Source organism: Phyllobates terribilis, unplaced genomic scaffold, assembly GCF_046119375.1.
Source record: "Phyllobates terribilis strain yellow unplaced genomic scaffold, ASM4611937v1 Scaffold_371__1_contigs__length_1879311, whole genome shotgun sequence".
NCBI classification, from domain to species: domain Eukaryota; kingdom Metazoa; phylum Chordata; class Amphibia; order Anura; family Dendrobatidae; genus Phyllobates; species Phyllobates terribilis.
The window spans coordinates 1,202,189-1,212,042 of record NW_027363131.1 but is presented as its reverse complement, the minus strand read 5'-3'; positions in this window follow the sequence as shown (position 1 = coordinate 1,212,042).

Genomic DNA, 9,854 nt, shown 5'->3' with positions numbered 1-9,854 from the left:
AGTTGTCCTGACGCTAACCCGAGTTGTCCTGACGGTAACCCTAATTGTCCTGACGCTAACCCGAGTTGTCCTGACGCTAACCCTAGTGTCCTGACGCTAACCCTAGTTGTCCTGACGCTAACCCTACTTGTCCAGACGCTAACCCTCGTTGTCCTGACGCTAACCCTAGTTGTCCTGATGCTAAACCTAGTTGTCCTGACGCTAACCCTAGTTGTCCTGACGTTAACCCTAGTTGTCCTGACGCTAACCCTAGTTGTCCTGACGCTAACCCTAGTTGTCCTGACGCTAACCCTACATGTCCTGACGCTAACCCTAGTTGTCCTGACGCTAACCCTAGTTGTCCTGACGCTAACCCTACTTGTCCTGACTCTAACCCTAGTTGTCCTGACGCTAACCCTACTTGTCCTGACGCTAACCCTACTTGTCCTGACGCTAACCCTACTTGTCCTGGCGCTAACCCTACTTGTCCTGACGCTAACCCTACTTGTCCTGACGCTAACCATAGTTGTCCTGACGCTAACCCTACTTGTCCTGACGCTAACCCTAGTTGTCCTGACGCTAACCCTAGTTGTCCTGACGCTAACCCTAGTTGTCCTGACGTTAAACCTAGTTGTCCTGACGCTAACCCTAGTTGTCCTGACGCTAACCCTAGATGTCCTGACGCTAACCCTACTTGTCCTGATGCTAACCCTACTTGTCCTGACGCTAACCCTACTTGTCCTGACGCTAACTCTAGTTGTCCTGATGCTAACCCTAGTTGTCCTGACGCTAACCCTAGTTGTCCTGACACTAACCCTAGTTGTCCTGACGCTAACCCTTGTTGTCCTGATGCTAACCCTAGTTGTCCTGACGCTAAACCTAGTTGTCCTGACGCTAACCCTAGTTGTCCTGACGCTAACCCTAGTTGTCCTGACGCTAACCCTAGTTGTCCTGACGCTAACCCTAGTTGTCCTCACGCTAACCCTAGTTGTACTGACGCTAACCCTAGTTGTCCTGACGCTAACCCTAGTTGTCCTGACGCTAACCCTAGTTGTCCTGACGCCAACCCTAGTTGTCCTGACGCCAACCCTAGTTGTCCTGACGCCAACCCTAGTTGTCCTGACGCTAACGCTAGTTGTCCTGACGCTAACCCTAGTTGTCCTGATGCCAACCCTAGTTGTCCTGACGCTAACCCTAGTTGTCCTGACGCTAACCCTAGTTGTCCTGACGCTAACCCTACTTGTCCTGACGCTAACCCTAGTTGTCCTGACGCTAACCCTAGTTGTCCTGACGCTAACCCTAGTTGTCCTGACGCTAACTCTACTTGTCCTGACGCTAACCCTAGTTTTCCTGATGCTAACCCTAGTTTTCCTGATGCTAACCCTAGTTGTCCTGACGCTAACCCTAGTTGTCCTGACGCTAACCCTAGTTGTCCTGACGCTAACCCTACTTGTCCTGACGCTAACCCTAGTTGTCCTGACGCTAACCCTAGTTGTCCTGACGCTAACCCTACTTGTCCTGACGCTAACCCTAGATGCCCTGACGCTAACCCTAGTTGTCCTGACGCTAACCCTAGTTGTCCTGACGCTAACCCTAGTTGTCCTGACGCTAACCCTACTTGTCCTGACGCTAACCCTAGTTGTCCTGACGCTAACCCTAGTTGTCCTGACGCTAACCCTACTTGTCCTGACGCTAACCCTAGTTGTCCTGACGCTAACCCTAGTTGTCCTGACGCTAACCCTACTTGTCCTGACGCTAACCCTAGTTCTCCTGACGCTAACCCTAGTTGTCCTGACGCTAACCCTAGTTGTCCTGACGCTAACCCTAGTTGTCCTGACGCTAACCCTAGTTGTCCCGACGCTAACCCTAGTAGTCCTGACGCTATCCCTAGTTGTCCTGACGCTAACCCTAGTTGTCCTGACGCTAACCCTAGTTGTCCTGACGCTAACCCTAGTTGTCCTGACGCTAACCCTAGTTGTCGTGACGCTAACCCTAGTTGTCCTGACGCTAACCCTAGTTGTCGTGACGCTAACCCTAGTTGTCCTGACGCTAACCCTAGATGTCCTGACGCTAACCCTAGTTGTCCTGACGTTAACCCTAGTTGTCGTGACGCTAACCCTAGTTGTCCTGACGCTAACCCTAGTTGTCGTGACGCTAACCCTAGTTGTCCTGACGCTAACCCTAGTTGTCGTGACGCTAACCCTAGTTGTCCTGACGCTAACCCTAGTGTTCCTGACGCTAACCCTAGTTGTCCTGACGCTAACCCTAGTTGTCCTGACGCTAACCCTAGTTGTCCTGACGCTAACCCTACTTGTCCTGACGCTAACCCTAGTTGTCCTGACGCTAACCCTAGTTGTCCTGACGCTAACCCTACTTGTCCTGACGCTAACCCTAGTTGTCCTGACGCTAACCCTAGTTGTCCTGACGCTAACCCTACTTGTCCTGACGCTAACCCTAGTTCTCCTGACGCTAACCCTAGTTGTCCTGACGCTAACCCTAGTTGTCCTGACGCTAACCCTAGTTGTCCTGACGCTAACCCTAGTTGTCCCGACGCTAACCCTAGTAGTCTTGACGCTATCCCTAGTTGTCCTGACGCTATCCCTAGTTGTCCTGACGCTAACCCTAGTTGTCCTGACGCTAACCCTAGTTGTCCTGACGCTAACCCTAGTTGTCCTGACGCTAACCCTAGTTGTCGTGACGCTAACCCTAGTTGTCGTGACGCTAACCCTAGTTGTCCTGACGCTAACCCTAGTTGTCGTGACGCTAACCCTAGTTGTCCTGACGCTAACCCTAGTTGTCCTGACGCTAACCCTAGTTGTCCTGACGCTAACCCTAGTTGTCCTGACGCTAACCCTAGTTGTCGTGACGCTAACCCTAGTTGTCCTGACGCTAACCCTAGTTGTCGTGACGCTAACCCTAGTTGTCCTGACGCTAACCCTAGTGTTCCTGACGCCAACCCTAGTTGTCCTGACGCCAACCCTAGTTGTCCTGATGCTAAACCTAGTTGTCCTGACGCTAACCCTAGTTGTCGTGACGTTAACCCTAGTTGTCCTGACGCTAACCCTAGTTGTCCTGACGCTAACCCTAGTTGTCCTGACGCTAACCCTAGTGGTCCTGACGCTAACCCTAGTTGTACTGACGCTAACCCTAGTTGTCCTGACGCTAACCCTAGTTGTCGTGACGCTAACCCTAGTTGTCGTGACGCTAACCCTAGTTGTCCTGACGCTAACCCTAGTTGTCCTGACGCTAACCCTAGTTGTCCTGACGCTAACCCTAGTTGTCCTGACGCTAACCCTAGTTGTCCTGACGCTAACCCTAGTTGTCCTGACGCTAACCCTAGTTGTCCTGACGCTAACCCTAGTTGTCCTGACGCTAACCCTAGTTGTCCTGACGCTAACCCTAGTTGTCCTGACGCTAACCCAAGTTGTCGTGACGCTAACCCTAGTTGTCCTGACGCTAACCCTAGTTGTCCTGACGCTAACCCTAGTTGTCCTGACGCTAACCCTAGTTGTCGTGACGCTAACCCTAGTTGTCATGACGCTAACCCTAGTTGTCCTGACGCTAACCCTAGTTGTCGTGACGCTAACCCTAGTTGTCCTGGCGCTAACCCTAGTTGTCCTGGCGCTAACCCTAGTTGTAATGGCGCTAACCCTAGTTGTCCTGGCGCTAACCCTAGTTGTCCTGATGCTAACCCTAGTTGTCCTGACGCTAACCCTAGTTGTCCTGACGCTAACCCTAGTTGTCCTGACGCTAACCCTAGTTGTCCTGACGCTAACCCTAGTAGTCCTGACGCTAACTCTACTTGTCCTGACGCTAACCCTAGTTGTCCTGACGCTAACCCTAGTTGTCCTGACGCTAACCCTAGTTGTCCTCACGCTAACCCTAGTTGTACTGACGCTAACCCTAGTTGTCCTGACGCTAACCCTAGTTGTCCTGACGCTAACCCTAGTTGTCCTGACGCCAACCCTAGTTGTCCTGACGCCAACCCTAGTTGTCCTGACGCCAACCCTAGTTGTCCTGACGCTAACGCTAGTTGTCCTGACGCTAACCCTAGTTGTCCTGACGCCAACCCTAGTTGTCCTGACGCTAACCCTAGTTGTCCTGACGCTAACCCTAGTTGTCCTGACGCTAACCCTAGTTGTCCTGATGCCAACCCTAGTTGTCCTGACGCTAACCCTAGTTGTCCTGACGCTAACCCTAGTTGTCCTGACGCTAACCCTACTTGTCCTGACGCTAACCCTAGTTGTCCTGACGCTAAACCTAGTTGTCCTGACGCTAACCCTAGTTGTCCTGACGCTAACTCTACTTGTCCTGACGCTAACCCTAGTTTTCCTGATGCTAACCCTAGTTTTCCTGATGCTAACCCTAGTTGTCCTGACGCTAACCCTAGTTGTCCTGACGCTAACCCTAGTTGTCCTGACGCTAACCCTAGTTGTCCTGACGCTAACCCTAGTTGTCCTGACGCTAACCCTACTTGTCCTGACGCTAACCCTAGTTGCCCTGACGCTAACCCTAGTTGTCCTGACGCTAACCCTACTTGTCCTGACGCTAACCCTAGTTGTCCTGACGCTAACCCTAGTTGTCCTGACGCTAACCCTACTTGTCCTGACGCTAACCCTAGTTGTCCTGACGCTAACCCTACTTGTCCTGACGCTAACCCTAGATGCCCTGACGCTAACCCTAGTTGTCCTGACGCTAACCCTACTTGTCCTGACGCTAACCCTAGTTGTCCTGACGCTAACCCTAGTTGTCCTGACGCTAACCCTACTTGTCCTGACGCTAACCCTAGTTGTCCTGACGCTAACCCTAGTTGTCCTGACGCTAACCCTACTTGTCCTGACGCTAACCCTAGTTCTCCTGACGCTAACCCTAGTTGTCCTGACGCTAACCCTAGTTGTCCTGACGCTAACCCTAGTTGTCCTGACGCTAACCCTAGTTGTCCCGACGCTAACCCTAGTAGTCCTGACGCTATCCCTAGTTGTCCTGACGCTAACCCTAGTTGTCCTGACGCTAACCCTAGTTGTCCTGACGCTAACCCTAGTTGTCGTGACGCTAACCCTAGTTGTCGTGACGCTAACCCTAGTTGTCCTGACGCTAACCCTAGTTGTCGTGACGCTAACCCTAGTTGTCCTGACGCTAACCCTAGATGTCCTGACGCTAACCCTAGTTGTCCTGACGTTAACCCTAGTTGTCGTGACGCTAACCCTAGTTGTCCTGACGCTAACCCTAGTTGTCGTGACGCTAACCCTAGTTGTCCTGACGCTAACCCTAGTTGTCGTGACGCTAACCCTAGTTGTCCTGACGCTAACCCTAGTGTTCCTGACGCTAACCCTAGTTGTCCTGACGCTAACCCTAGTTGTCCTGACGCTAACCCTAGTTGTCCTGACGCTAACCCTACTTGTCCTGACGCTAACCCTAGTTGTCCTGACGCTAACCCTAGTTGTCCTGACGCTAACCCTACTTGTCCTGACGCTAACCCTAGTTGTCCTGACGCTAACCCTAGTTGTCCTGACGCTAACCCTACTTGTCCTGACGCTAACCCTAGTTCTCCTGACGCTAACCCTAGTTGTCCTGACGCTAACCCTAGTTGTGCTGACGCTAACCCTAGTTGTCCTGACGCTAACCCTAGTTGTCCTGACGCTAACCCTAGTAGTCCTGACGCTATCCCTAGTTGTCCTGACGCTATCCCTAGTTGTCCTGACGCTAACCCTAGTTGTCCTGACGCTAACCCTAGTTGTCCTGACGCTAACCCTAGTTGTCGTGACGCTAACCCTAGTTGTCGTGACGCTAACCCTAGTTGTCCTGGCGCTAACCCTAGTTGTCGTGACGCTAACCCTAGTTGTCCTGACGCTAACCCTAGTTGTCCTGACGCTAACCCTAGTTGTCCTGACGCTAACCCTAGTTGTCGTGACGCTAACCCTAGTTGTCCTGACGCTAACCCTAGTTGTCGTGACGCTAACCCTAGTTGTCCTGACGCTAACCCTAGTTGTCGTGACGCTAACCCTAGTTGTCCTGACGCTAACCCTAGTGTTCCTGACGCTAACCCTAGTTGTCCTGACGCTAACCCTACTTGTCCTGATGCTAAACCTAGTTGTCCTGACGCTAACCCTAGTTGTCGTGACGTTAACCCTAGTTGTCCTGACGCTAACCCTAGTTGTCCTGACGCTAACCCTAGTTGTCCTGACGCTAACCCTAGTGGTCCTGACGCTAACCCTAGTTGTACTGACGCTAACCCTAGTTGTCCTGACGCTAACCCTAGTTGTCGTGACGCTAACCCTAGTTGTCCTGACGCTAACCCTAGTTGTCCTGACGCTAACCCTAGTTGTCCTGACGCTAACCCTAGTTGTCCTGACGCTATCCCTAGTTGTCCTGACGCTAACCCTAGTTGTCCTGACGCTAACCCTAGTTGTCCTGACGCTAACCCTAGTTGTCCTGACGCTAACCCTAGTTGTCGTGACGCTAACCCTAGTTGTCCTGACGCTAAACCAAGTTGTCGTGACGCTAACCCTAGTTGTCCTGACGCTAACCCTAGTTGTCCTGACGCTAACCCTAGTTGTCCTGACGCTAACCCTAGTTGTCGTGACGCTAACCCTAGTTGTCCTGACGCTAACCCTAGTTGTCCTGACGCTAACCCTAGTTGTCGTGACGCTAACCCTAGTTGTCCTGGCGCTAACCCTAGTTGTCCTGGCGCTAACCCTAGTTGTAATGGCGCTAACCCTAGTTGTCCTGGCGCTAACCCTAGTTGTCCTGATGCTAACCCTAGTTGTCCTGACGCTAACCCTAGTTGTCCTGACGCTAACCCTAGTTGTCCTGACGCTAACCCTAGTTGTCCTGACGCTAACCCTAGTAGTCCTGACGCTAACTCTACTTGTCCTGACGCTAACCCTAGTTGTCCTGACGCTAACCCTAGTTGTCCTGACGCTAACCCTAGTTGTCCTCACGCTAACCCTAGTTGTACTGACGCTAACCCTAGTTGTCCTGACGCTAACCCTAGTTGTCCTGACGCTAACCCTAGTTGTCCTGACGCCAACCCTAGTTGTCCTGACGCCAACCCTAGTTGTCCTGACGCCAACCCTAGTTGTCCTGACGCTAACGCTAGTTGTCCTGACGCTAACCCTAGTTGTCCTGACGCCAACCCTAGTTGTCCTGACGCTAACCCTAGTTGTCCTGACGCTAACCCTAGTTGTCCTGACGCTAACCCTACTTGTCCTGACGCTAACCCTAGTTGTCCTGACGCTAACCCTAGTTGTCCTGACGCTAACCCTAGTTGTCCTGACGCTAACTCTACTTGTCCTGACGCTAACCCTAGTTTTCCTGATGCTAACCCTAGTTTTCCTGATGCTAACCCTAGTTGTCCTGACGGTAACCCTAGTTGTCCTGACGCTAACCCTAGTTGTCCTGACGCTAACCCTACTTGTCCTGACGCTAACCCTAGTTGTCCTGACGCTAACCCTAGTTGTCCTGACGCTAACCCTACTTGTCCTGACGCTAACCCTAGTTGCCCTGACGCTAACCCTAGTTGTCCTGACGCTAACCCTACTTGTCCTGACGCTAACCCTAGTTGTCCTGACGCTAACCCTAGTTGTCCTGACGCTAACCCTACTTGTCCTGACGCTAACCCTAGTTGTCCTGACGCTAACCCTACTTGTCCTGACGCTAACCCTAGATGCCCTGACGCTAACCCTAGTTGTCCTGACGCTAACCCTAGTTGTCCTGACGCTAACCCTACTTGTCCTGACGCTAACCCTAGTTGTCCTGACGCTAACCCTAGTTGTCCTGACGCTAACCCTACTTGTCCTGACGCTAACCCTAGTTGTCCTGACGCTAACCCTAGTTGTCCTGACGCTAACCCTACTTGTCCTGACGCTAACCCTAGTTCTCCTGACGCTAACCCTAGTTGTCCTGACGCTAACCCTAGTTGTCCTGACGCTAACCCTAGTTGTCCTGACGCTAACCCTAGTTGTCCCGACGCTAACCCTAGTAGTCCTGACCCTATCCCTAGTTGTCCTGACGCTAACCCTAGTTGTCCTGACGCTAACCCTAGTTGTCCTGACGCTAACCCTAGTTGTCGTGACGCTAACCCTAGTTGTCGTGACGCTAACCCTAGTTGTCCTGACGCTAACCCTAGTTGTCGTGACGCTAACCCTAGTTGTCCTGACGCTAACCCTAGATGTCCTGACGCTAACCCTAGTTGTCCTGACGTTAACCCTAGTTGTCGTGACGCTAACCCTAGTTGTCCTGACGCTAACCCTAGTTGTCGTGACGCTAACCCTAGTTGTCCTGACGCTAACCCTAGTTGTCGTGACGCTAACCCTAGTTGTCCTGACGCTAACCCTAGTGTTCCTGACGCTAACCCTAGTTGTCCTGACGCTAACCCTAGTTGTCCTGACGCTAACCCTAGTTGTCCTGACGCTAACCCTACTTGTCCTGACGCTAACCCTAGTTGTCCTGACGCTAACCCTAGTTGTCCTGACGCTAACCCTACTTGTCCTGACGCTAACCCTAGTTGTCCTGACGCTAACCCTAGTTGTCCTGACGCTAACCCTACTTGTCCTGACGCTAACCCTAGTTCTCCTGACGCTAACCCTAGTTGTCCTGACGCTAACCCTAGTTGTCCTGACGCTAACCCTAGTTGTCCTGACGCTAACCCTAGTTGTCCCGACGCTAACCCTAGTAGTCCTGACGCTATCCCTAGTTGTCCTGACGCTATCCCTAGTTGTCCTGACGCTAACCCTAGTTGTCCTGACGCTAACCCTAGTTGTCCTGACGCTAACCCTAGTTGTCGTGACGCTAACCCTAGTTGTCGTGACGCTAACCCTAGTTGTCCTGACGCTAACCCTAGTTGTCGTGACGCTAACCCTAGTTGTCCTGACGCTAACCCTAGTTGTCCTGACGCTAACCCTAGTTGTCCTGACGCTAACCCTAGTTGTCGTGACGCTAACCCTAGTTGTCCTGACGCTAACCCTAGTTGTCGTGACGCTAACCCTAGTTGTCCTGACGCTAACCCTAGTTGTCGTGACGCTAACCCTACTTGTCCTGACGCTAACCCTAGTTGTCCTGACGCTAACCCTACTTGTCCTGACGCTAACCCTAGTTGTCCTGACGCTAACCCTAGTTGTCCTGACGCTAACCCTACTTGTCCTGACGCTAACCCTAGTTGTCCTGACGCTAACCCTACTTGTCCTGACGCTAACCCTAGTTCTCCTGACGCTAACCCTAGTTGTCCTGACGCTAACCCTAGTTGTCCTGACGCTAACCCTAGTTGTCCTGACGCTAACCCTAGTTGTCCCGACGCTAACCCTAGTAGTCCTGACGCTATCCCTAGTTGTCCTGACGCTATCCCTAGTTGTCCTGACGCTAACCCTAGTTGTCCTGACGCTAACCCTAGTTGTCCTGACGCTAACCCTAGTTGTCGTGACGCTAACCCTAGTTGTCGTGACGCTAACCCTAGTTGTCCTGACGCTAACCCTAGTTGTCGTGACGCTAACCCTAGTTGTCCTGACGCTAACCCTAGTTGTCCTGACGCTAACCCTAGTTGTCCTGACGCTAACCCTAGTTGTCGTGACGCTAACCCTAGTTGTCCTGACGCTAACCCTAGTTGTCGTGACGCTAACCCTAGTTGTCCTGACGCTAACCCTAGTTGTCGTGACGCTAACCCTAGTTGTCCTGACGCTAACCCTAGTGTTCCTGACGCTAACTCTAGTTGTCCTGACGCTAACCCTACTTGTCCTGATGCTAAACCTAGTTGTCCTGACGCTAACCCTAGTTGTCGTGACGTTAACCCTAGTTGTCCTGACGCTAACCCTAGTTGTCCTGACGCTAACCCTAGTTGTCCTGACGCTAACCCTAGTGGTCCTGACGCTAACCCTAGTTGT